Here is a 20192-nt window from a genome sequence, read left to right as displayed (position 1 = left end):
GAAACTGCAATGTCAGCAGAATTTGGGGCCAACAAGGGGGCTGCATTGAACATGGGCTGCTGATGCATCTTGGTGGTGCTGGCACCCTGGTGGCGAGGACCAGGTAACCCCTTCCCTGTGAGGTCTCCCGGGACAGTTGTGTCATGTTAATGAGCATATCTCTTCGAGGGGAAGATGCTTAATTGTAAACATGCTGCTTTGCATCAGCAAAGGGGAGATCTGTGCTTGGGAAGGAGACCCCAGGGAAGGGCAGGGGGCAGAGCCAGGTCTTTTCACATTGCTTGTAATTTCACCTTTGAGAAAGCTTTAGCTCAGGGTATCCATATACCTCAGTTTTACCAGTGCAGTCCCAGTGTTCCCAGCACAGTGTATTAAAATAATGTCACTGGCACTTCTTTCCAGCCCCTTTGAAATGCCCTTTGAAGACATGACCGTGCTGTAGGATCACATTGCTGTGGGGTGCTGGGTGCTCCCCAAGAGGAGCTGGGGATGTGGGCAAAGCCCAGTGCAGGCGACAGTGCCGGCATAAACACCGGTAGAGCTGATCACTTGCCCCCAAAACATGCTGAGGATGCTTGGCTGCCTTTTCTGAAAGGCTTGCCCAATATGATGCATTACTAGAAGATCCTCTGCTCTGAGGAATAACCTCGTTTTGCCGAGAGGAGTCGGCAGTGATGCTGTGACTCATTAAAAATAGAAGCTGGACTTCTACCAAGCGCCCAGCTCTTACTGTGCCCAGGGAAGCAGGAAAACACAGGAGGATCCCGTCTGGCTTGGGTTCGCTGTCACATGAGCCTCTGTGTTTGGCAAATGCTGAGAAAAAGCTTAAAGATGCTCAAGAGGAACGGGAGAGGGGCTTAAGTGCTGTAAGAGGGAGAAAAACATCCATGCGCCATCCCCCATGGGTTTAAGCCATCTCCAGCAAGCTTTCTCTTATTTTATTGTTCTAATTGGTGCCCGCTGCTGGTGCTGGCAGTGCTGCTCAGTGGTGTGTTGCAGACGGGTGCTGGAGCTGGATTCTGAGCTTTACCAAAAAGGAAGGACCATTTCCTCCCCATTTCTTCTGCAGGGAGGTTTCCCTTCCATCCCAGCGGGGAGCAATTCTTGAACTCAGATTGGGGCTCTCGGGGTGTGGGGGTGTGTGTGGGGTGTCCGGCTGTGAGATACACTCAGTGTTGGCATAGGTATGCTCAGTGGAGGTGACAGAGCCTGGTGGGAGCTGGGTGACTAAGGGGACCCTCTCTGGGGTGAAGCAGGCAGCTCTGCTCCATCAGCCTGCTGCTGGCAGGGCTGAGGCACACGCGCATGGGAAGAGCAATCCCCTGAGGAAGCCGGTCTAAATTACCAGCTCCCCAAATAGGCATGATTTTAAATAATTCCCTGAAGTGTGAGATTATTACAAGCAGATTATATAGAAGGCTTTTGGATGAGCATAAACACTCCCCTCATCACAGAAAAGATTGAATGGTAGCGATGTGTTTTTTTCCCCCTTGTTCCATTTTTAAAGAAGAGGGGAAATACACCAAAATAAGGCAGAGGTGAGGCGTGGGAAGGCAGGGGTGGGTCCGAAGTCTCCAAAAGAGCTCCATCCACTGAATTATCCTCAAAGAAAGGTGAAAGGCAAGAATCGTGGTTCTCAAAGTCCCATGGGTGTTTTCTGCCCTCACTCCCTTTCCCCCAGCGTCCCTCCAGCCTGGGCAGGGGGATGCTTGCCAAGGGACCCTTACCAAGCTGAGATAAATGACTGTCAATCTTGGCTCACTGTATGTGGAAGGTAATAGCTCTGAGGTTGTTTGCTCACCTGTTTGATGAGCTGATGGAAAATAAAATACTATTCCTCCTCACTGCCCCTGCTCCTGTCCTTGCTCTGATAGAGGCCAAGCCACCATGTTTGGGTGTGTGATGCTTCGGGGAGCAGTGGGCAGACATCCTGTATGCCAACAGGTATCCTGGCATAATTATCCCAAGCATACCAGTAATCCACCTGCCCTGGGAACCGGTCTTCTAGGTGTAGCTCCAAAAAATGCAGCTTTCTGCATGAAAAACTATCCATCATTGGGTAATCAACTTGAGCTGTGTATTCGTGCTCAGATGGGACCTGGGCTGTCTAGGTCTGCCCCCCAACACCACTGGAAAGGGCTTTCCTAACATCTGACCCAGCCCTTTCACTCCTCCCCACACTGGGTGCAGAGAACATTTTGTCTCACACTTTGCAGCCCTGGTCTTTTGTATTTGCAGACTCCGTTTTGCCCTTGGCTGTGTCTTCTCTGGGTTAAGCAACTCAAATTCATTCAACCTTTTGTACTTCCCGGATCTCCTGGATTGACTTCATTGAATTCATTAACAGGTTCTTGGGCCAGCAGGGAGGAAGGTCCTGCCAGCACCCAGGCTCACCACTGGAGTTGAGTATTCCTCCTCTGCCCTGATGCCCTGGGGGCCTTTGGGGAGGCGGAGGGGATGCCTCCAGTAGTTCAGGAGGCTTTTTCGCCTGTGTTTCTCTTGCAGTGGTACTAACAGCCTTGTGCCAGCCAAGAAATCAGCTCTCAGCATCTTTATCTTTATCTAAGCCCATCGGTTTGACTTTTCCTGAACACAATCTTGCACAAGCACCTTGCTGTTTCTCCCCCCACGTATATATTTAGGTACTTTCCCATATCCAATTAATTCAGTCCCTGCCACCGAACGCGCCACCTCAATCTGTCCTGCCTTTCATCCTCCCGCAACAAAGGCATCTTTTGTTAGCGGCTCGCTGCCGGGCTGTGTTTCTCCATCAGGCTTGTGTAAAACACCCCCAGAACCTGTTAGATAGAGACCTTCATTACTCTCTTCTGCAAACCTTGGTGCTGGTGAGTGGAAGGGAAGAAATTCATTATATTCTGTGGAGGTACCTGAGCCTGAGACCCCCAGATGAGAGGCAGCCAGAGGGAAGGACAGCTTAAGTGATGCTATGATTAGTAGGGAAAAAAGTTGGGGCTGTAACCCTGGGAGCTGCGACAGAGCTCACCAGAGCATTGCAGGGGTTGTTTTAGCACTGGCCACGGTATTACCATAGTGCTGAGCGCTGGGGCAGTGGGCTGCGTCTCTGAGCTCTGCCACGGAAACTGGGGCTGAGAGATTCTGTGCTTCTTTTCCCATTTTCCCCATCACAAACCCTTTGAGGTAATGGAAATTTTTTCCACTGACAATGCATGTGATTTCCATCCTTTCCCCTTCTTTCCCCTTCCAGCCCATGGATAACAAATCCAGCCTGGCTGGATGGTTCAGGCATCTCCAGGGAAGGGGGTTACTCTGTAGGGTTCATCCTGCACCTGCTGGGGCTGGGGGTGTCCCTGCCAGTGGGGTCTTGCTCCCAGGGGCCTGGGGAGATGCAGCTCTTGCCTGGCTCCATGTTCCCTCGCCAGCAGCGCAGAGGCATTAATTGGGAAAGATGCAATTGGGATTGCAGCCTCCGAACCGGGCATCACCTTAACTCTGCCCTGTTTGAGACGTATTGTTAGGAGCAGGGAAATTATGGGGCACTTGGAGGTGCCTTCTCATCTTCCTGGTTCTGCGGCCAAGCCCAATGCTTTGTACCCAGCTGAGCTTTTCCACTGTGAAGCCCATGACATCCTTTGTCAGGGCGCTGGTTGATGGGAGCTGAGAGGTTGTGGTGCAGGGATCTGCTGACCAGCAGCAGCCCCAGCCAGCCCTGCCCCACTGGGGAGCAATCGCAATCAATCTGTGTAATTAGGCAAGCGACTGGCAGGAATGCCGGCTGTAAAGCCACACAGCCACGGCAGGGCTGAGATTGAAGTGATCCAGCCTTTATGAGCAAAGATAAAATTAAACTGCTGGTGCAGGGAGAGTCACCACGGGCAGAGCTAAGGTGACTGACTCTGTGCAGGACCAAGTCCTGCTTTGCCTGGCCATGGGGGGTTTGCAGGTGTGAGCGGCGATGACATCTACAAAGCCCCAAGGGATGCAACCCTGCTCCTCACCCCTTTCCCAGCAGGGGCTTGTGAGCCGGTCACTGCAATCCCTCTCCTTTCCCTCCTGATGAATGCTCTGCTGTTCCAAGTTAGTGTCGGTGGGTCTGTCAGAAAAATTAATTTTTTAATTAAAAACATTTTTTTTTGGTGGTGCTTTAATGTCTGGGTCTGGAGTAATTATTAGTAGCTCCAGGGAGACTGTGCTTTAGAAAAATTGTTGGTGTTACTGCAAAGGAATTTATCTGATTAACGTCAGCCTTCACACGTGGCTGTCGGTGGGGGGATGGATGAGGGTGGGAGTCCTGCTGCTCTCAAGCAAACTGATTAATCATGGAAAATGAGGCAGGGCTCTGCAGGTGCTGATTTTCCACCTCGGAGGTGGACTGGGAGAGGAGGAGAGGCTGGAAGCAGCAGTGTGGGGCTCCTTTGCTGTTCCCTATCCTGCACACAGGTTCTGGGATATGGTTTGTGGGATTGAAGAGGTAAGGAGTGGTGGTTTTATTCCTTGCTGGAATAAGGAGGAAGAAAAACACCCAGAGACAGCGTGAGCAAAGCTTTGAGTGATTCTTGTCCTTACAAACCTGTCCTTGGTGGGAGTGGAGGAGCTTCTGTACAGCTGGGGCTGGGGGATGCTCAGCAATACTCCCAGCTGAGCCGTGCCCCCACTGCGACTGCTCACACAGGGGGTTTAGGCTTGCACGTAGCCACATCCCTCTCTCAGCAAAAGGTTAAAGGTTCCCTGAAGAAAGCAGCTTTCCCCCCAGCTTTCCCCTCCTGACTTCTCATTAGAGGCTTATTCCTGTCCTGAAGCACCGGGGTTTAGATTCCCCCCCGGACTGCGGGCTCTGGAGGTATTTGCTGTGCTGTGCTAATCCCCGCAGCCCGGCTGCTCTGGCTTTGGGCTAGCCTGGCTGTGGGAGATTAGCCAGGGCGCTAGATGAGCTGAGCAGGGCAGCAGCCTTAGCGAGTGGAGAAAGTGGCATGAAGGCCCCTGTTGGCTCCTGCATCCCCATTCCACAAGCACCTCCTGGGGATGGGGTCCCTCGGGATGCCCAGGGGAGGGAGGGAGGGATGCAGCAGGAGGTCCTGGGCTGCCTGCGGACAGGAGGGGCCAAACGCTGCACTGCTCAGGACCACCTTCACCTTGCAGCACCCGTTTACCCAATTTCATCGTAACGTTATCGGCTGCTTCTCTAATGGGTTCTGCAGGCTTCAGGCAAATCCTACCTTTGTGCTCAATTAACATGCTATACCCTGGAGAGTAGGAGGTAATATAAATATTTTCCATGTAGTAATAGGAGACTTTTTTTATTCCCCCCCCCCTTTTTTTTTTTCTGTGGTGCTGTCATTATAATATTGATTTGACATCCAGGTGTCAGGAACAGCTGGATGGCAGGAAAAATGGCAACTTTAATTCGTTTTGCAGGCAGGGGAGTGGGGGGGAAGACTTTCCTCCAGGCTTTCCCCCCTCACCTTCCCTCTGCGATGCTCCATGTTCCGCCCTGACAGGAACATTTATAAACTGCCACTGTGGGGAGTATTATTAACAGCTCGATTCCTTAAAGATGCAATTAATTATTCACCTGCTTCCAAATCAGTTTAAGCAGCTTCTAAGCTGCAGTGTAAATAAAACCTTCCCAACTCGCCTCTCCTCTTTCTCACGCGTACACACACACGTATTCCTGGTATTCATAAAGCTGAGCTATTTAAATTGAGCCAAACTAGCAGTTATTGTAAATTACTGCAGCTCCATTGGCTTCCTGGGCTCTCTGCTGAGTTACACCAGCCAGGATTTTAAGTCATCCTTGTGGGGATGGCAACTGTCGCTATTTTCTCATTTGCCGTATTTTTAAGCTATTTTTGCCTTGTTGCTAAATCCCTCCTGTTTTGTCGTGCCTCCCCTCTCTGCCCAATCTCCCTTTTACCTCTTTGCTATTTAATAAATCATCCCCTAAATGATCCCCTGACTTGAGCATCAGCTACAAAACCTTTGTGGAGCTTTGGGTTGTTTTTTCCCTTTTTGGAAAGAAGTTGATTAGGTCTCAGCCAACGGCTGCTTTTAAAGGAGAAAACACAGAGAAAAAGGCTGCACCAGCCCTGGGAGGAGCTGGTGTGGGGACCCGGAGGGGACAGCAGTCTGTTTGCTCCCTTCTCGCTTCCCTGGCTTTGCAGTTGGATGGCCAGAGCAGGTTGAAACGGCTTTAGGGTCACAGCATTGGGTCCCTCATGGCCCTGCTGCCTTTCATTTATTGCAGTTAAGTTCCTCTGCTGAAATTTAAGTTTGGCAGATGGCAGATATTGGGGAGAAAATGTTTTTAGGAAAAGGTTTGTCCTTTTTTGTGTAATGGGAAGCTGACACCTTCAGTGTCCCTCCTGGGAGAGGACAGGGCAGAGCTCCTGAAGCACCTCGCTGTGGCCACACAGGAATGCTGAGCACCCAGGGCTGAAGAGCAGCAGAGGGGCTGTAGCCAGCACCCCTGCTGTGTCTCTGCCTGGCCCAGGATGGTGGGGACCCTCCTGCCACCCACTCGCTCCCCTGGCACAGCCCCCTGCTCCCGAGATGCCAGGGGCCGGAGGAACCACTCACCACCTTCAGCATCTCACCCCACAAGCTCCCACGGTCCCACCAGGGAAAACCTGCAAACCCCTGTGACAAGGGAGTGAGCATGAACACCCAGAGGACGCTCATCTCCATAAACAAACTCAAAAAAAAAAAAAAAAGACAGACAAAAATCCCCTTTCCCATTGCAGGGTTTGTCCTGGCATGAACAGACACTGCGTCATGTGCTTCAAACAGGCCAGGCCAAATCTTTGCATAGATTAGTTGCTAACAATGGAGTTAATAACGATAATGGCACAAATGTCCTGTGCCTGCATGAGATACACTTAGAAAAATCTACTAGCACCAGGTAATCACTGCATTTCATACCGTCAAAGAGATCAATCATTTCAAGAACCCATTCATCAATCAGCTGTGCCGAGGGCTTAGCAGGCAGGGAGGGAATGCAGGCAGCTTGCAGCACCCCAAAAAGCCACCTTGGGGGAAAGGGGGGGTTCCCCGGGGATTGGAGTGGGGCTGGGAAGCAGGATGCCAGTGGGCTTGTGTGGGGAGATGTCAGAGCCCTGGTGGGCTTCAGACCCAGCTGGGTGCCTGGCAAAGCCTCCGCTCCCCTCACCGCTGGAGGATGCTCCCTCGGCTGCTCCCCTCCCTCGGGCGGCTGGGGCTGACGGGGCTTCCTCTGCCAGAGACAGATTGACTGTTGCTGTTTCTCCATCTGGCTGGAATCACGTCTGTCTTCCATTGTGTTATTTGTTGCCTGATTGCCACTTGTAACCCATCCTTTCTCCTTTGCTTTCTACCAAGAGATGTCCTCAGCTGCGTGGTCCCAGAGCCACCCTCAGGACCCAGTAGCCCCCGTGGGATCCCAGTCCACTACTGCTGGAAATCCTGCCCCAGGGGACTTTCTGCTCTGAAATATAGGACCTTGCTCCAAAAATGATCCATAAACCCGCAGTCCTGGCAGCAGTGAGCCAGCAGGCAGGGAACAGGCAGTTGTCCTGCGGCAGCTCCGCTCCATCAAACCGCAGGAGGTGATGGAGAGCCTGTCCCCATCTGCGGTGAGCCTGGGGCTGGACCCTGGCCCGAAGGAGCCAGCAGGCAGCCGCAGGGAGCAAGCAGAGCCTTGCAGAATGGCTAACAAGAAGCTGCCAGCAGCATGTCATGGGCAGCTTGGTGTCTGGAAATCCTGCTGGACAACCCTTTATCATTTATTTATAGAGGGCTGGTGTGCTGGCAAGGGGGGAGACCCTGGTCCTCCAGCCCCTAAGTTCCTCTCGCCCGTGGGAGCAAGGCATCTCAGCAAGAGGTGGTCCCAGGCAGACAGCCACCACCCTTCCCAGCTTGTGCCTGTGTCACCCTCCCTGCTAACTGGTGAGTGAGCAGATTGGAAGCTGCGAAAGGGCTCCAAGTGCTGATGGCTCTGAGCTGCTGTGGCTGGCAGGGCTGTCATTCCTGGTCTGCATAAATCAGCCAGCTGAAGGCAGAGGGAGATGGAGGGGATGCAGCCCTGCCTCTCACTCCACTGGCCTCTCATCCAGCGCCGGACCACCCCTCCACTTCCAGCTCTGCCTGCATGGACCTGCTGGACCCTAGCCTCTATACTGGATGGGGATGCAGCCTGGGGACCTGCTTGGCCAAACGGGGTATCGACTTCCTGCCAGGGCAGGAATTTGGGCAGAGGACTGTAACCTTCCTTCCGGGTCTTGCAGCCAGACGCTGCACACCTCACAGTGAAAAGGGAGAAAACCATCCAACCTGCCTTGTCACTCTGCCAGGTAAGGGGAACTCGAAGACCCACTGCAAGCACTGGTAATGCCCACCTGCGGACAGCCAAGATGGTGGATCTAAGGGCTTGGCACTCACTGGTCAGTTTTAGCTCTGATATCTGTATAGAGCCCTCAGCTGTATGGCACTCTCATAATTCATGAGGCAGATATTATTGCAGAGCACAGTCTGTTGCCCCGGGCTCGGTAATGTGCTCTCCAGAGGTTGACCTGAACTTTCTCAGAAGCAGTACGCCTTCCTCACAGCGCTGTGGCCAGCATCCTCCACAATGTGGTACCCAGCTACCTCAACACCTCTGCCAAGGATGCTGCAGGTGTTGCCTAACAGGTAACAGGGCCACTCCAGGAAGGGATGCAGCGCTCGTGGCAGGGCAAAGCAAATCCCAGGAGCTCCCCACATCTGGCTCTTCCCTCCCTTCTCCCAACCTTGCCTGGCCTAGTCCCCTCTTTGTCCTGGCAGCAATCCTCTCTTCCTCCCCTCTCCTCCTTTTCCCCACTTCTGCGAAGATGCTTGATTGCCTGGCTCCCTTCATTAGTGTGATACCTCCTGGAAAATTGGTAAACAGAAGCGTATGAATGAGGTGTTGATTGCAATCAGCGGGGGAGAGGGGGGCTGAGAGCGCTGGAGAGGCCGATGATGCTTCCCAGTCACCTGGTGGTCCGGAGTGGCTGCTGGAGAGGATCCGCTCCCCAGCACGAGCCATGCAGGGTGGCTGCCCCACATGGCTCGTGCTGGGGAGCGGATCCTCTCCAGCAGCCGCCCAAGCATTCCTCTGCAGAACGATTCTGCACGTTCACACCCTCATCTTTCCCTCTTGGGAGCACTGGATGCAGTCAGGGGGAGCCCATCCTCACTGCTGGGGTGGGTGGGATGAGGAGGTGGGTGCCAGGACACCCTGTCTCATGGGGACTATCGCTGGGCTAATGGCAGGGTGCAGCAGGATGAGAGCACCCTGGGGCTCTTGGAAAACAAGAGCTTAAAGGGATAAGCATGATCTAAAGCACATCCTATTATTAATCTGGACAGGCTGCAATGGAGCTGAACCCTTGCCTGTCCGTTCCCCTGGCACTGCTGGAGATGATGCATGGGCAGGCAGAGGATATACGACGGGTATTTGGTATCGCAGGGGGGGATTTGCCTAATTTCTGACTTGCTGCAGGGTTAAATGGCTGAAACCATCCTCCCCAGGCCAGCTCCAGCACTGGGTTAATGCTGCCTGGCATTGCCAGCACCACAGAGGTCTTCGGTATGTTAGAGGTAACGGCTTGCAGAGGCAAGGAAGAATTATCAGCCTTGGTTTAGGGCAGAGGTGACAAGCTGGGGGTGCAGGTGGTCCTCCACCATCCCACAGCATCACTGGCATAGCAGGGAGTGTGGGGACCCCCTCTGTCAGGAGCTCTCCCCTGGGTGAGGGGTTCCCAGGTCTGTGCAGGGACCTGGGGGGCAAAGCGAGTGTGGACAGCAGGGGCAACGATGCTCATCACACAGCCCGACGTGTGAGTCACCCTGCTCCAGCCCTGGGCTGCTGCCAACACACTCACCCAGAAGTGTCTGTCATTAAGCATCTATTTAGGCGTGCAGAAGTTGCCTAATTTTTCAAGGGTGTTGCAACCCCCTGATGCCCTTGAAGTCAGTACCTGCTGAAATCACCCGATACCTCCAAAAACAGGTGACTGGAGACTTGCATCTGATGCCCAGCAGAAATAAGTGGGCAAAGGGCCAGCCCACATGATGGGATGGCCATGTCCCAATTAATAAAGGGAGTGTCAGGGGGGGTCAGAACGCCCCTGGGTGCTCGGGAGCAATGCCCTGACCTCATGCCAAGGCAAGCTGCCACCCCTCATCACTGGGGAAACCCCAAGAGTGATGGGGAAACCCCTTGGGGAAGCACCTTTCCCTGTGGGACGTCCCTGCTGCCATCCAGGCCAGGTCTCTGCTCCCCAGCCCCACAAAGGTGGCCTTCACTCACAGGTGCCAAACTTCTTGCAAAGCCCTGCCTAGAAAAGGCAGCTGAAATAAGATCCCAGAGGATTATTTCCCAGCTGTCCTCAGCAGGAAACATGACCACTGAGGATAAAGGCAGGAATTAGAAGAAGGCACCTGATGACTGGGGCTCAGGCTGGGAGAGGCATCCTTGCAGAAAGAAGGCAAAAGATTGGCAATGTTTTTTGCTACCATGCATCTGTTATTTGACCTTACAAACTCTATTTGTGGAGGTGGTTGTTATTTTTCATTAAATCTTTTAATCTAAAATCCCATTAGGCTCAGCAGCGTGTTCATTTGCAAGCAGAAGCAAAACAGTTCGGTGTTTGCTCATTCCTGTATCTTCCTCGCTTCAAACAGATGTAATAAAGTATTTTCTCTTTCCTTGTTTCCCTTTGTGCTTTGGCCTTTTTAGGAGCCTTTGAGGCAGTTCAGCCCAGTTTTCCCCCCTCCCAGCACCACACACCGCTTCTAGCTCTGCTGCTTTCTGGTCTGTTGAAATCAAATAAAATTCACATGATGTCCTCCGGAGCAGGGACTTTTCTTTGCCTGGCTTTCCTGCCCGGCTGCATCATGGATTTAAACCAGTCCTGCTGTTTCAAGACCACGATGCCAGCCTTAGAAGAAAACAGCATTAAAAGATACATCCATGGGGTGGGGTTTTTTGGGGGTTATTTTTACAAAAGCCCGGGTTTGCAGGCAGCAGCAGCCTGTGGAGGGGACAGCCTGGTCCCCACACCTGGGGAGGCACTGTGGTGGCCCTTTACGGTGTTTTTTTTTTCCTCCCTCCCCTGTCTCCATCATCTTTATTTGAGGAATTACTTAAACTCAGGCTTTAAATAATTCACCAGGAGCATACGGCAGTCCACCCGAACCAATTCGTAACAACTCCCCTCAACTTCAATAATTCACTTTCCCACTAGGAGCTGATGTGCTTTCCTTGTACGCGGGTTTGCTGCCGAGTACGCTCGGCTCCCAGACCAAATCAGTTCACAAGGAGGAGGAAAAGGGAATTTAAGGCCAAATGCCTTTGTTCTATGAGATGCTAACTTTCAAGGGGAGCAGAGGGTTTGCCAGGCAGCATGTCCGGCTGTGGGAAAGGCAGTAACAGGGTGATCTGAAAACGGTCCTGGTTTGTTGCTGCAGATGCTCCTTTTGCTGCCAGCATTGGTCCCAGGTCCCCATGGCTGCAGCAGGTGTTGGTCCTGCAGCCGCCTCCTCGGCAAGCGTTTTGGGGCTACAGTGGAGACAAGGTCCAGTGGGTCAGTGACCACCCCTCAGGAGCATCCCAGACCCCCCACCAGCAGCAGTGTGCCCCAGCCCCACTGCCCCAGTCAGCTAGGAACTGCATCCCACCTCAGCCTTCCCAGCAAGGTGCCTCAGCTTGTGTTTACCCCCAGCAAATAAGGTCACCGTAGGTGACCGTACACAAATAAGGGTAACCATGGGTTAATTAGCTGGAGATGGCCAGTAACAGCTAATAAGGATGAGAATAGCAACAAGCTGTGGGGATTCTCCCAGGCCCTGATTATCTGGGTAAATTAGGATTTAATTGAAAGTAAGTACAAAGGCTCCTGTTGCAGCGTATTGATAGGGCTGTGCTGGAGAACGTATGATACGCATGGGGGAGAGGCTAAAACATATAATGTACAAGCTCTATGTGCAATCATGCTCTTGCTGTGGCTCTTTTTTTCCTGCTATCTCAGGAGCAAGGCTGGTGAGAGATGTTTAACAAGGAACCACGGCCATGAACAACCAGCGAACTCCTGGGAGGAGAGCTGGGTACCCTGCAAACACTGGGGATCGTGTCTTTGCTGCCAGGTAGCCTGAGGTAGGTGATGGTGAAGATGCTCGGGTGCTCGCGTAAGAGCGTGGCTTATGGGAAAGGGTTTACACTTATGCTAAGTGTGGTGAATTTAATTTCCTTGCAGTAGCACTTCAATATTACAAGGCACTCCAGAAAAATCAGAGAGGGCCCGAAGCAAAATGCAGCCGAGTCAATTGAAGTTAACTTCCCTGGGCATGGGGCCAGGCCCCTCTTTAGAGGCTATTTTCCAGAAAGGCGGCAGATTGCCTGCAAAAATATATTTTCAGTCACTTTTGAGTTGACTGCCTTGAGCCTGGCCAAGCCTAAGCAAGCTATGTGCAGAAAGGCCCCTGAAAGGCTGTGGTTGGGGGTGGGGGGGGCAGGCTGCAAGCATCCAGCCTTGTTTTCCCCTTGGATCTCTCGAAGGAATCCCACGAGTGCTGCCGGGGCACTGCAGAGCCCCCAGCCCTGCCCTCTCCCAGGCACCGCAGCATCACCCGAGGAGGACTAGGGGGGGCCAGGCTGGCTGGAGGAAGGTGGGGGATGTTTCGCAGCCCCTGTGGCATGGGGAAAGGTATGCAGTCAAGGAAAGCAAAGCCCCCCCCCCCATGCCTGCCTCTGGCCAGGGTGGCATGACGGGTCCCTGTCATCCCGTGGCGTGGCCAAGAAGGGAGGTACTGGGAGAACCTGGATTTAGGGCTGGAGGGTCTGGGTGGGCTTGCTGCAGGTTGGGGCTGAGCTGAACTTGCCCCCAGGGGACCCTGGGGTGCCTGGGGACAGGGGGGCACTCAAGGCTCCATGCCCTTGGGCTGACAAGGCAGAGCATCCCCTAGCTCTACTTGTACAGCTTTTCTCCCCTAAGACTGTGCTTCCCACACTGTGGTGGGGGGCAGGAGGGATTTCCACAGCTTTTCTACACCCCTTCCCACTCCTTCCCTCCCTCCCCCGCCCTCCACACACTCACCCAGTCTGTTGCTCCTGAGAGCTGCTGCCTGTCTAATTGCATTATAGCCTATGGGGGGAAGGAAACCACTGCTTCGGCTTCAAAGAAAAGATGCCCTAAACCAACTAATTAGCCACCTGACTTGCTCCCTAACCTCCCGTGACACTCCTGTATTTTTCATGCTGTTCCGACACCGCTAACGAGCAAAACTGCCGAGACTGCAGCCGGCGGCTCCCCCAGCACTGGACCGCGGCTCTGGCAATGAGCTTGTGTCCGGCATCCCGAGGGGATGCTCCGCCTCTTCTCCCTTGTTCATCTTTCTCTTTGCCGTCATCCTTTTTATTCACAGACGCATCTGCTGGCCTACTTGCATCCAGTTCATTTTCCTTTTCCTAAATAAAACCTGACTCCAGGCCTTATTTGGTAAATAGAGCTGGGAGAAGCTGGGCTTGCTCTTTCTTCTCCTGACAAGCCTTTCAGGATGGGGGAGATGAGATGGAAAGAGAGACAGATGAATAGGATGCAAAAGCAGTGAAGAAAAATAAATGTGCGATAAAGGGAGCGTGGGAGAGAAAGAAAAATGAGGCAACTCCGCAGCCGGGATGGGGAAGCAGAGTAAAGGCACGGGGGGACCTGCTACAGCCCAGCCACCCCAGTCCTGGCATGTGAAGCGAGGAACTGGGGGAGCAAACTGGGAACACACTGGTACAACATGGGTAGTGCTTAGCATCCCCCCACAGCCCCTCCTGGCTGTGCTCAACATGGGGACCTGGGGAGCGGGACCTGGTCTGGTGAAGAGATGCCCACGCTTTCATCCAGGAGCTCTCCTTTCCTCTCCTCCCACACCCCCTAACAAAGTTTTGCCCGAGGTGCAGGTGGAAGCAGCTGGGCGCTTTAACCTGGCTCTGTCTCCAGCTGTCAAGTGTTGTAAATATCTGGGAGGCGGTTAATGCTGGGAAACAACAGAGGTGCTTTAAACGCAGCCCAGAGCCAAACCCACCGTCGGTCGGGCTCATAAATACCCGCTTTGTGCTTCTGCTCTGTTAGAAGGCAGCAATAAAAGAGAAGAAAAGCCAAAGCCATCGTGGGGTGGCTTCAGCATCTCCAATACCTCCTTACCCCTTCCAGGGCATGTTTAATAGTGGTGAGGAGTAAAACCCAGTTAGCTGGGGGAGAACTGGTGGCATGGGGGTGTTTGCTGGGCACCGAGATGGTGAGGTCGGGAGCTGGCCCAAGAGGATCCTGAAGGGCTTGGCATGCAAATGATTGTTTTTCCTATTATTTCCCCATTTTCAGCAGCCTGAGTAGCACTGAACATCTGCCTGAAGGCAAGTAACCTGGCCCAGCTCTTGAAACCACCAGCTTCATTGGCAGCAAGTGAAGTCCTTGGTTGAAGAGATAAAGTGTAGGGCTAAAGCACTAAAATTATCTGTGCTGAAACTAGGTGAGAGCAAATGCTGTTAAACAGGGCATGTGATAGGGAAACAGGTAATTGCTGGCACTGAGCAAACCCCAGGTGTCGCTGGGGAAGTCGGGGAAATGTTTCTCCTTTATCACCAGCTCCCATCAGCCCTAAAAGCAAAGGACCCCTGAGGTGGCAGGACCCACACTGGGGAAAAGTGGAAGCTCTGTCTGGAGGCAGGCATCAGTGGCGTAGCTCTGCCCCACATGTGGCTTTTTTTTTTTTTAAATAAGCTGAATTCTCAGATGGACCCAGCAGAAAAATGAATAGCAGGACTTGAGAAAGCAGTCAAAATACATGGAGCTAAATTGGTCACCCCACAGGCAGCTGTGTAGCTTCTCCGGTGTCGCGATGCGTGGCCACACTGAAAGGGGAAAAACAACGACAATTTCAAAAATCCTTTGAAGTAATAAACTATGATTATTGAAGTCCCTTAAAATACGAGGGGAAGATCCAGAAGTGCTTTTTAAAAAGTTGTTGGTGGAAGCTGGAGGGGTGAAGGAAGGCACCTTCGCAGTGCTGAAGGCACCTGGGGAGGGCTGGGGGGTGGCTCCCTTTCCCATTCGGACCCAAAGGCTGGGCTGCCACTCCACCTGCAGAAGCCATATCTGCAAAGCCGCATATCTGCTTTAGCAGCCTCTTTTCCTCCGAAGTCTCTTTAATTCCATCCTTTTAGATCTGCCTTTTCAAGCGTAGCCCCAGTGACATCCATCTGCCCTTACAATAGAGGCGGTGTCCTGAATCGTTTTATTTTTGGCAACTTTGCCTTCAGCTCCTCTGTGGCAGGGAAGCGGGGAGATGCTGTCCCCCTCCTGCAGCTGCTGAGGATGCTCTGATGCTGTTGGGTTCGGGGACAGCTATTTCAGTCCTCAGTGCCTCATCCGCCAGTGGATGCAGGACAGATGGACGCTTTTGGGCAGCGGCTGTAGGCACCTCCTGAAGCTGTGCAAGCCTGTCTGTGAGTTACTAATAGCATGTGGCTTTTGCTGGTTCATACCCATGTGCCTGTAGGGACAACCCTGTATCCCACCCTGCATCTGCCCCGTGGTACAGCTGGGACTGGGATGGCCTTTTAACGTTTGCTGCTTGGGGCTGGGAAAGGCACGGGGAGCCCAGCCCTGAGTTTTTGATGGCTAGCAAGTTCTTCCACAGCCAGAGGAGAAAAGACAGAGGAAACTGGGGAAATATATAAAGATACAAATTTCTTCTAACACTTTTCTTTTTTCAGTGTGAGCCCTTCCGGGAGGAGGTCTTTAAAATTAATAATGTTCTTTCTTTTTCTCTCTCTTTTCCCAAGACTCCTGGTTTAAATTAATGAAATGTCAAATACTATTAAGTTCTGATCATGTGTTTGTGATAACGGACTGATTTCCAGCCAGTTTACAACTCTGATCCATTCTCTTCCTCCCCCTCTTGTTTTTTTTCTTTTTCTTTTCCCCCTCTCCGCTTCAAACTCTCTTTATTAGATTTGCTCTTTCATCGGCTCCACATGATTTCCATTCTTTGTGGTCCAAGGCTGGGGAAAGACTTTTCGCTGAGCAGATTTTAAGGCTTTTTAGATTTCTAGTATTTTTCTCCAACATCTGCTTAGATCAGAGGTGACAGCCCCTGCCATAATACTCTACCAGGAGCTGTTGGGTGCTCTCAGGGACCTCAAAGCCTGTACCACAAAGACCCCAAACCCTAACATTTCTATTCTCACTTCCTTCCTTCTCTCTGTACGTGGGTACTGATTATGTTAATGAGTTTAAAATGCCACATAATAATCCAACACACTGTAGCCGGTGACCTTGCATGGGAAAAAGAGCTTTGTTATCTTCCTCGGTGCTGTTTCTTGGCAGGGGAATAATGGGGGCAATTACAACTAGCACAAACAGCTGTGGGGGTCAGGCAGGGGATGGCCAGTCCCTGCGGACTGTGCCCGGGGGGCTGCAGGGCATGGCACACACCGGGGCCAGACCCTGCCACTGGGAACTGGCTGCCAAGGCTGTGGGGATGCTGAGCTGCGTTTTGCCGGTAGTGACTTACCAGGACATGGTGAAAAAGGAAAAAAAAAATAAAAATCTCTGATGGCCACAAACTGCTATGGAAACGAAAGAGGCCTCTGGGGAATGGCACCCCCAAACACCTGAACTGCCTGGCTATGAATCGAGGAGCCGTTGTTTTGCTTGCTCCCCCGACAAGGTTGTGTGGTGAAGGTTGTACAGCCAGCAGCTTTGCTAGAGGAATGATTTAGGGGAGGATGAATGGGTGGACTTGCATTTAGGCAGCTAGATGGGCTCATCCCCTAACGGATGGGCAACGAGGCGACAAGGTGCTCTTGCTGATGGCTTCATCAATCACACCTCTGGCTGGGCTCTCCGGCAAGCTGGAAGAGCTCAAAGGGTTAATCTGTAATTTAGGACTCTACACCGAAGATACAGTCATTGGGGGAGAAGAAAGCCCTGTCGAAGGCTTTAGGAAATAATTTGCCTTGGCACTTTCTTATAAGAGTGAATTGATTTTTGCTGGGCTGTGTCAGGCTGAATTATGAATGGGGGAAAGTAGGACTGGCACTCACGAGGTGAAGGTGTGATAATTAGAGGCATGGGGGGGGGCGGGGCTTGGGGGCTGCCTCTTTCCAGTGATTCCCACCTGAGCCCAGGGCCACAGTGTCACTGTCCTTGGAGCCCCTGGGGAGGCAGGTTTGCTCCCGCCTGGCCACAGAGGTGGCCCCCCCGTGTTGTGCTCCCAAGACTGGGCCAGGAGAAGCCTTTCCAAGACCACCCAGGACCACCTCCTCTCCCTGCCCAGGCAGCAGAGCAGCTGATGCTGGTTGCTGAAGGGCAAAGCAAAGCATGATGAGGACAGTGCGAGCGTGCAAGATGTGATGCCATCACCCTGCCCTCGCCCACTGCAGCCCCACTGGGAAGTGCTGTGCCCCAAGCCCCGCTCCAGCCCTTTGCCCTGGCCTTGAAAATTCCTGGTGCTGCCTCGCCATCCGCATCCACCTCTGGCAGTCTGGCACTGAGCTGGCTGCTGGGCTGGCTCTGTCCCTCAAGCGCTTTATCAGCCGTGCCCTGCTCAATGCTGCTTTCCGAGGCAAAGACCCTCCTGCAGGCTGCTGGGAATTGTAGTGCAGTGAAGCTGGCAGCCAGGAATGGGGACAAAGCAGGCTCTGGGCTAGCTGCCGGCCTGGCCTGTGCGGCTCCCCTTGGCAGAGCCAGCACCAGACCTTGCCCCTGGCACAAGGAGACCCCGAGGAACGCGCCATCTGTGCCAGCACGAGCCGCTTCGCCATAGCTCTGGCTGAGCATCCTGCTGCTCAGCTTGGCTTTTGTTTGCCAGCTCAAGGGGAGGCAGTGGGAAGAAAATGAGGTCTGGGTTTCTTCTTTTCCCCCTTTGCCCTTTTATTTATTATCCTCTATTACGAACCAGCTCCAGCTCATCAGTAAGACCTGGGAACAGCAACTCCTGAATAAGAGACCCCATAGAAAAGTCTCGCCTGATCACAGCCACTTCTCAAACAAAGGGGCTTAGACTATCTGCTTCCTTCCCTGCCCCTTTTCCCAGTAAATCCACCTCCCCACCCCATCCCCCTGCCCAAAGAACAGCGCATTTTGCTCCGTAATCACAGCTAACCCAGTAATAAGCACTGGGTTCATCCAGCTCAGCATTCCCCGGCTCCTGGGAGGATGGAAATGCCCTGCTCCCCTGGGAAATAGGCAGGCATGGAGAGGAGGCGGCTATCACACAGCACACACAGCACTTGGGGGGGGGGCAGAACCCGACCCTGTTGTCTTCTGGAGCTGTGGCTCAGCCCCCACCCCAGGTAATTGTGCATGGAAATGCATTCCCATTTCTCTGCTCAATCGTCCTGCTTGCTGTCACAGCCGAACGTTTTGCATGTGCAATTACCCGTCCCTGCATATATCTGTGGGCATGCTCAGGTGTCGACTACCAGCCTTCGGCGGCTGTCGCGCAGCCACGTCGCTCTGCGTTTGAGCTTTAATAGCAGTCAAGCAGAAGCCATTTTCCATATGAAGCTGCAGGACCTATGGGGTAAATAAATGGGTTTGAAAGCCTAGCAGTATAATGAGTTAATTTAAAACCTGCCTTCTCTTCTTGTATATTAATTTACTTGGCATTATGTTTAATCTTTCACTTACTGGGGTTTCATCAGCTTCTTTCTCCCCTTCCCCCTCCGTGGCTCCCTGGGATGCTCTGCCTTTGGCACGAGCAGGAGAGAGCCAAACCAGGACTGGAGAGTGGGGACCAGACCCAGGCCACAGGGAGCTGCTGGGTCCCACAGGAGCTCAGGGTGGCACCTCACAATCTTCTGCTCTGGTGGGTGCCTGGCAGGCAGGTGCAGACTGACCCTCCCATGATCAGGGGTGGGAGCGGGGAGGGCACCGCTGGTGCTGTTGGCCAAGGTGCTAATCACTTTAATGAATTGGGAGGGTGGCTGGGGGAATTAATTAGCTCTAATCAGGAAAATGATAGCTGACAAGTTAGCTGGGGGTGGAAGTGAAAGCCTTGTGCTCAGCTCTCAGTGCCTGCTTTTACTGCCCACCTGCCCCTGCATGCGGGGGATGCCCAGCTCCAGCGCTCCCCAGGCACAGCACTGAGCCAGAGGACCTTGAGCCACCACTCCCCATGTCCCACACCCACCTGTGGCTCCAGCCCTGGCTTTGCTGACTTCCCACAGTTGGCCCTGTGTGGAGGGACTGAAATTTGACGACGTGGGCATGATCCTTCCTGAGCATCCATCACACTGGTCCTGCTCCCGTCTTCCTGCCAGCAGCCTTGATGTCTTGGGTGTGAGTGGATGACATTTTGCGTGAGAATCTCTTTGCAGGGGCACGGGCGGGCAGTGCAGTGAATAAAAGGCTGGTGCAGCTAGGGAAATCAGGGCAGAGATGGCAGCAGCAGCTCCTCGGTGCTCTGAGAGCATGCTCGTGCCGAGGCGGTACGAGCTGAATTGGACAAGTGAGACACGGGTCCCCATTGCGCAGCTGTGCTTTGCAGCCCCAATCTTTGTGTCACCCTGCTAACGAGGCTGCAACGCAGCCATGTGTCCATGGCTGGTCCAGATCCCCACCGGATTGCCTGTTGGTCTAGTCGATGAGAAACTGGAGGTGTGATATTGCCAGCAGTGCATGGGGAGGCAGGCAGCAAGCAGGGCTTGGCAGGGCTTACCAGCAGCCCAGTGACGATGCAGTGGTGGGTGCCAGAAAGAGTGGCAGGCACGTCTGGTGGCGCCAGGAGACCTCGCCTGGAGCATCCCCTGCCATTTCCATCATCTGTCTCTGAGGGGGATTAGCCTAAGCTGTCTCAAAGAAGAAACGACGGATGATCTGGAAGAGAGAGAGACTACTGTGGGGCTTATTTAAACCAAGCTGACCTGAGAAACTATCCCTGAGGCCATCGTGGCAGGGTAGGCTAATGCCAGGGAGAGGAAGATGGGAGATTGCAGGGCAAGGGATGTGGGTCAGGGCCCCGGGGCCGCATCCAGCCTGTGTAGCACCGGGTTATGGGCAGGATGTTCAGCTCGTGCTCAGCTGCGTCTTCAGTGCTGGGGGAGTGTTGGCAGCAGCTGCTGCTGGGAACATCCCCCTCCCTCCCCTCTTGCTAATGAACGTAGGTGAAACTTGCTGTGCCATGACTTTAATCAGCAAAGAAAACTGGAAAACTGCAAAGCTTTT

This window comes from Falco peregrinus, chromosome 1 (assembly GCF_023634155.1).
Source record: "Falco peregrinus isolate bFalPer1 chromosome 1, bFalPer1.pri, whole genome shotgun sequence".
Taxonomy (NCBI): Eukaryota; Metazoa; Chordata; class Aves; order Falconiformes; family Falconidae; genus Falco; species Falco peregrinus.
The sequence above is the reverse complement of the archived record's forward strand: the minus strand, read 5'-3'. Positions refer to the sequence as shown.